The sequence below is a fragment of the Onychomys torridus genome, chromosome 20 (genome assembly GCF_903995425.1).
Source record: "Onychomys torridus chromosome 20, mOncTor1.1, whole genome shotgun sequence".
NCBI lineage: Eukaryota > Metazoa > Chordata > Mammalia > Rodentia > Cricetidae > Onychomys > Onychomys torridus.
In genome coordinates, this window is record NC_050462.1 from 19,947,255 (window position 1) to 19,955,016 (window position 7,762).

Below are 7,762 nucleotides of genomic sequence, written 5' to 3' on the forward strand. Positions count from 1 at the left end.
GTAAATAAAAATAAAATTAAGTATGCATTTGAGACAAAGAGATAAATGTAGCCTTCCTTTTCCCTCAGCTTAAACTGACTTTTTTACCTTTCCAGACTCACTGATTGTCTTAGCCTTCAAGATTTTCTGAAGAGAAGTGTAGGAAACAAAATGGAAAAACAATGAAGGAAGAATGGAATAAAGGAAGCAGGAGACAAAGAGAAAGGAAGACAGGTTGGTTCAAGATGCAATTAAACTGCACTAATAAACTTATGAAAGTTAAAATAATCTGGTAGCACATTAAAGTCTTGTGGTTATATCTGAAAGAAACCACACAATTTATGGCCATGGGAAGTTAAACTTAAAACAATGAGAACCAGTCAGTTTGGCCTCTGTGTATCTTTAGAGACCAGGATGTTCATTAAACAGAGTAATGACAATCTGAGGCACCCAGACTTGGGTTTATTCTACTTTGTGAAATATGTCTCCCTTGTAATGATATCTGCTGTTCAATAAATCAGTGTCGAATTGTAAAAGCCTCAATCCAGAGTGGTTAGTAATTCAGGTCAATCTTGAAATACCAGTCCATTGATTAGTCTCCACTTTCCTAAATCCTACGTTCAAGGCTGAATTATGAAGAGCCAGGCTTTAACTGGGAACTTTGTAAATAAAGCAATAAAATATTTTCACATGAATTACTGTCAAAGTATCTAGTCTAAAGGGAGTTTCAAAATGTTAGATAACACAAAGGAGCTTCTGTCTCACCACACACTGCCACAAAGCAAGAGACACAGAGATATTTATATGCGAAGATGTCCCAATTAAGGCCTCTATAAACTTTATTATAAATAATGAAAAACTGAATTAAGTGAATTTTGTCTTGTTGATGGCAAAGCTATACTTCCAACTGCCTTCGGGTAAAGTGATAAACAATGAGATGTGACTGAATATTTATCTGAATCACTCGTCAAACGCTACTCCAGTTTGGGGCTATGTTAGGGTGCATCAGACTTCTGGTTACAAAGAGTTCTCTATTCTCTTCCCCTGTTACTGAAAAGAAATCACCTTTAGGATTGGTTTTACAGAAGACTGTATTTCTTAATAAAAGGTAAGTTTTGAACAGGTCAAGTTACAGTGGGGTGTAGGTGGAGAAGAAAAGAGAGAGAATGAGGGTCTTTGGGGGAGCTGCCTTCGTATTCTTGTGTTTCTGAGAATGTTAACTACAATATAAAGAAGAGAATATGCAAACGAAATGTCTGAGTCACTGTTCTATTGCCTGTGAAAAGACACCAGGACAAAGGCAACTCTTATAAAAGAAAGCATGTGTTAGCAGGGAAGCGGGGAGGAATTGCTTACCATTTTAGAGGGCTAGTCCATTATCATCATAGCAAGGCATGGTGCTGGAGCAGTAGCAGAGGGATTTACATCCTGATCTGCAGGCAGCAAGAGAGACACTCAGCTTGGCATGGGCTTACAAAACCTCAAAGTCCACTGGCAATGACACCCTCCTCCAACAAGGCCACAACTACTCCAACAAGGCCACAACTCTAAGGCCTTATCCCTCTAACCCTTTCAAACAGTTCCATTCCCTGGTGACTAAGCGTTTAAATATATGTGCCATACGGTGGCCATTCTCATTCCATCATGAGAAATGGTTCCTATTTCTCCCTAGATGCTGATTTCACATTGCATCCTACTTAGAGAAAGCAAAAGAAACACTTCCCTAAATGCTCTTTTTTTTACCTTACACACACAAGGAAGAAGTGGGTTTCCACTGAAGAGATTAGAAAAGGGATCACAAGGCCTGCAAAGCTTAAGTACCACTTGACTTCTCAGAATCTGCCTCTCATCAGGTCTCCCTTATCCTCCTTGGCTCCTTATCACAGGAAAGTAGGGTGGGATCAATAGTGCAATTGATAGCTTAAAATCCACATTTGATAATGGAAGTCACTGAGTGTCATTCTAATGTATCAGTTTTCATCGAACTTGGCATTTTAAAATTACAGATCCTCCTGTTCATGTCTGAACCCTGGAACACTATCCAGGAAGGTTCACCAGATGTTTCCAGAATCTCTACATGGTCTTTTTGTTATCATTATTGATACTAAGAAAGCAGAATTTTATTGCCTCAAATAAAATATATTAATAAAGTTGGATCTACTTAAAAGATTCTAATGTAATTTCTAAAATGTAAAAATATGAATATGTGTTTTTAATTTTTTTCCATGACTACAATGAGAAACTTTCTAACCTGCTTGAGACATAAAAAGAAAAGACAGTAATAATAAAAATTAGGTAAGCCTATAAATTTTACTGCCTGACAGTTTTTTTTTTTTTTTTAAACCACAAAACTTTGACACATCATAGTTTGAGGAGATGCTTTCAAAATGTCTAATTGCTGAAAGAAAGACAAGAATCTGCTTTGAATCCAAAGCTTCCATCTGCTCGCTGATGGAGTTAGTCTGAGTTTGCTAATAATGAATTTTTATTTTTAAAAACGAACATTTTAAATAAATATGTGAAGCCATACTTTTCCTTTTTTGCTGATGGTAATAACTCCAAGTTAGGCAGCTCCCAGCACATCATGTTAGATTATTGTTCCTGGTCAGGAGCCTTCACTGTACCCCTTGCTTTTCCTTCACAACTGCTATTTCAGGAGCAGTCAAGAGTCACTGATATCATCCCGTCTAAGGCATTGCTTGCGTGCTTCAGGGAACATAGGCTCCATGAACAAAAAGGACCCATCAGATTTCTTTATTTGTTATCATGTTTCTGGACCCCATATATCACTTGGTATATAATACAGCAAATAAACTTCAACACAAACAACCCGTCATATCAATGCAGAAGCAAATATTAGAATCAGCTCTATTTATGACCGTTATTGAAGAGCTCGCCAGTGCCACTATCCTCAGCAATAACAATTTGTTGATTTTATTTGGGAAACCACATTTTTCATGGTAATAGGTTACTCATGCTGTCCAGAGACAATCCACGCAAAGCCTATAACACAACACAGTGAGTGCTCAATGAAAATACTTTTTAGAATTATCATCACTCTTGAAATTCCAACTACATGTTCATTGCATTCTTGATACAGCCTTGAAATGGTACTTCTGAAAGGCATTTCTAACACGACTTGCTTTTTCAACTTTATCTGCAGGTCCTCTCTCTCTTGCTAACGTTTCTGGAATTTGGGCGTGTCTCTTCTCAGTTGCCATATGCTACCATGGAAACAGGGGTCACATGTTGGGGTTCTTAGTCTCATTCATTCATGAATGAAAACATTTAAGAATGGATACAGGCAGAAGTCTGAGGGCAACTTTATAAAAATTTAAAAGAGCAACCCTCAGGGCAAGTTCACAAGGCCATTGTAAATAATAAATAATAATAAACTGGGAATCTCTGCAGCTGCCCAGAGGAGGAGATAGGTGGAGTGAAGGGCAAAAGGCCATGCTATTTGAGTTTCTGATATGGTGGTCCACAGGGCATCATCCAGGCACATGGCATGGGAAGGTTGGAGAAAGAGGAAGAAATCCCAAAGTTTCAGAAAAGTCATCTTTAGGTTCTGGCCAACATCTTAAAGAAAGAGAAAAAACAGAAAGTGCAAAAGTTGTATCTGTGTGACTCAGCCCTGAGAAAGGTGGACACACCCAACTCTCCCTTGTGATTTCTCAGCTCAGAGGGACTATACTGGGGACAGGAATTCTGGGAAGGAAAAGTGTCTCATTAAAGGCTTAATTGTTCCGCCTATCTCTTTAGCATGGTTTAAGATGAACTCATCTTCCTAGGGGTGGTCCACTAGGTAGGTGAACATCCCGAGCAACTGTTAAGTCTGCAGCCAGGCCAGAGAGTCTAGTCCCTTGACTAGAAGTTTACCCTTATTGGGGTTTTATTGCTATTTTAAGACTGTATCTTAATCACAGAGAGTTGAGATTCCCCCCAAAACACCAAAGCCGGCTGGCTGCCTCATCCTTGCACACACAACATTTCCTTTACCTTGAAGCTCTTTATTTCCCAGACTGCTTAGCCTGCTCACTCCTACTTCAAGTCTTCACTAGCCGAGTTAATTTGTGTCTCTAGGCACTCTGAACATAGCACTTTTAATACTTTTGTCTTATTGATTTCTGCCCTCTCAAGCTTCTAAAGAGCAATGCCTGGCATGTCACAGACATTCAGAGTGCGTGAATCCATTGAGCAGGTCAGCCTTGCTTTTAACACAATATGGATTTTTTCATATGGTGCTTTATTTTTCTTTCACAGGAGAACTTCATTTACTGAGAATAGTCATTAATATTGACGGATGTATTCCCCCCACTTCCTGCCAAGCCTCCCCAGATGTAGATGTGGTGCTAAGGCTTTGTGTTGTCCAGCATTTGTTGCCAGGACTGGCTTTTGGAAAGACTAGAAAGAAATCTGTGTTGTGTCAGTCCCCTGTGGGACAACAACAAACTCAACTGGAGTTGCTGCTCTCACGGACTGTCTAGGCCACCTGGGGTCTCTGGGCAGATGCCTTGGTTGGCTCTTTGCTGGTACACTACAAAGTCCTGGTCTTTGAAAACTGGCCCATCTGACTGGGAGAATTAGGCTGGCTTTTCTAGAGAGGAAGATGATCAGGAAGTGTTAAGTGCTAATTGTGGTATATTTTGTTCTTTGCTGTATGAATTTGTTAAACCCAGTTACAATTGAATTTCACCTAGGCGTGAACATTTAAGACTGAAAGTCACAGGGAGTTTTGCTGTGCCTCTTAATAGGTATCCTAATATCTACTTGCTAAGAGACATTTGGAACTGACATTTGAGGTGAGGCCAAGGGTGCCAGTTAAACTATGTTCATAGTCTACCCGACCTCACCAAGCACCCTTCCTTATCCAGAATGAAAGGTTTTCTGAAGACACAAGATGTCTTCAGTAACAGGAAGAGTGACTAAGACCACTACTATTAACCAACTATTAACTTTCTTGTTTAATGCATTAGCTTCCTTACTGTAAATGGAAGTAACGCATATAGTGCTATTGGGGTTAAAACAGAAGTCTTCAAGCGCCTAGAATAACTGGTGGAAAGCGCCACATTTCACTTAGGGTCATTGCAATTATCATTAGTAAAACTATTATTGCCGTCATTATTTTGTTTGCTCTAGGATGGTTTTAAGGTAGAAAAGACATTTGTAGTTATCAGCAAATGCCTTGGATTCTTGGAATGGTTCTAATTTTCTAAATTAAGGTTACTGTGATTTCTATTTCAAGTGTTAGATCCAGCATTTAACACTCCGTCTATAAGGGCAGATTTTTCAGATGGTGATGGGGCTTGGCCAAGTAATCTGCCTCTTCTTGGCTATCAGAGAGGATGGCACAAGCTAATGGCAGTGATGGCCGACCCTGGAGTTATGTCTGGATAGTGAGTTCATGTTCTTTCTTTTGTTATCACCTCCCTCCCTCCTTCCCCTCCTTCTTTCCTCCCTTCCCTCCTTCATCCTTTCCCCTTCTGAGATTCTTAATTCTTCAGTCAGAAATGACTTAGGGCTGCTGTCCCCTGCGTACGTCAAAAGACCTATTTTTGTGCAGACTTTTATATAAATGCTTGTATATAACATTCTGTTGAAAAAGGAAAAGCTGGGAAATGTTTTTAAAGCAAAAATTACTGACAACTGGCTAATATGACAGTCATGGTGAGGTTAAAGAAGGAAATGCAGAGAAAAGAAGGTGCTGGAAGACAGCAAACCTGCTGGCAGAGCTGAGCTAACTCTTTAACCCTCCCAGGGAAACAACACAATTAAATGTACATTCTGAACTGGACAGGTGACTATAGATTCCTTATGTCCCAAAAGGTATGATAGTCCATAAATGTTGTAACTTAGGAAGTGTTCGGGACCCAAAGGCTGGCTGAAGCATTTAAGTTATAATATGAGGGCTTACATAAATCCAAGTCGATCTCAGAACATTTAATACCGCTGGTACTGTGAACAGTGTAAGCATATCTGGCCTTTAAAATCTCTAAGCATATCTGGCCTTTAAAATCTCTAAAAGGTGTGTAACATTGAGTAAGGAATGTCTGTCCTCGCATGAACTCATTGTTCAGCAAAAGCACTTAAAAGGAGTGCTATTTGTAAGGAAATATGCAAACTCGCCAAAAAAAGAGACACCGGATACTTTCAGGTGGCCTAAGCCTTAGATCTTACAAGTACATTTAGGCATTCCGTTCATTGACATCCCGTGGTTGGATTTGAAGGCCTTTGCACAAAACCAAAGGAGTGTAGCTGGTGGAGGCGGTAAGATCAGCTTCTTTCCATTCCTGTAATTTGGCCCTTTCCAGAGTAACAAAAAGAGGCCTGCGAGGTTTAGCCTTCCAGCTAAAGACGGGTTTTTTAAGCTCAGCTGCTTGTGATGTGATAGGGCAGAATCACAGTGAGCCTAGGCAGTGTGCCAGGTGAAATCCACACGTGCAAGAATGAGAGCTGTGGTGCAAGGGAGCATAGCCAGGCACACTTTCAACCAGGGCAGCACTGTTTTTCAGGATGTCATGGAAGAAAAATATGTTTTTCAAGATTTTAGAAGAAGGTAGACCCATTATGTGAGCAAGAAGTGAACACCCTTCAAGAATTCTTTGATGTGTTTCTATTAGATTGATTTTATAAATAGAGATGATTGCTGGGCGATAGTGGCACACATCTTCAATCCCAGTACTCGAGAGGCAGAGCCAGGCAAATCTCTGTGAGTTCGAGGCCAGCCTGGTCTACAGAGCAAGATCCAGGACAGGCACCAAAACTACATGGAGAAACCCTGTCTTGAAAAAAGCAAAATAATAAATAATAATTATAATTATTATTATTATAAAATAAATAAGTAATAGAGATGATTTCTGGGAGTCACTGAGTTTAGAGAATCAATACTTTTCAAGATATGCTCAGGATGTATCTTAATTAGGGTTTCTATTGCTGTGAAGAGACACCATGACCATGGCAACTCTCATAATGCAAAACTTTAATTGTGGTGGCAGCTTATAGTTCAGAGGTTCCATCCTGTATGCAGCAAGGAACATGGCAGCGTGCAGACAATCATGGGGCTGGGTACATATTCATCAGAAGATAATAAGAAGTAGGCTGTGTGTCACACTGAGTGAAGCTTGAGCCTACCCCTACAGTGACACACTTTTTCCAAGACTACACCCACTTCAACAAAGCCACACCTCCTAATAGTGCCACTCCCATTGGCGGGCATTTTCCTTCAAACCACCACTATGGAATGTTAGTAGTGAAATGAATGGATAGATTAAGAAGGCAAATGAGAATTTGAGTATCTTTCTGGGAGTCAGAGGCATTAAGAGAAAAGCTACCCTCAGACCTTATGTGGAATTCATGTAAGGACAGGATGCACATCACTGCCTGGACACCTCATTATGATGTCACTCTCCAGTTTGCATGTACTGCTTTTTCTGTTGGTTTTCTGCAAGTCTCAAAATGTGCACACATCACAGAATTTATTCTGTTTTGTGCTAGCTCAATGAGATGTACGCAACAACGTGCGTTTCCCAAGAATCTCTTCTATGTCCCTGTCCAACAACTCAAAGGGAGGCTTCCCATGTCTGACACTGGGGCTTTTGTTAGACAGTGTATGGCTCTGGGAGCATTATCACTCCAAATGCCAAGTGATATGCTGCATTTAAGAATACATACACATATATTGCATGTTTTATATATCATTGTGTATTATAGATTGAGTAAATGTAAAATAATGTTTCCCTATGGCTTTCTCAAATATCCTTTGTGTTATTTATCCCTCCTCCCT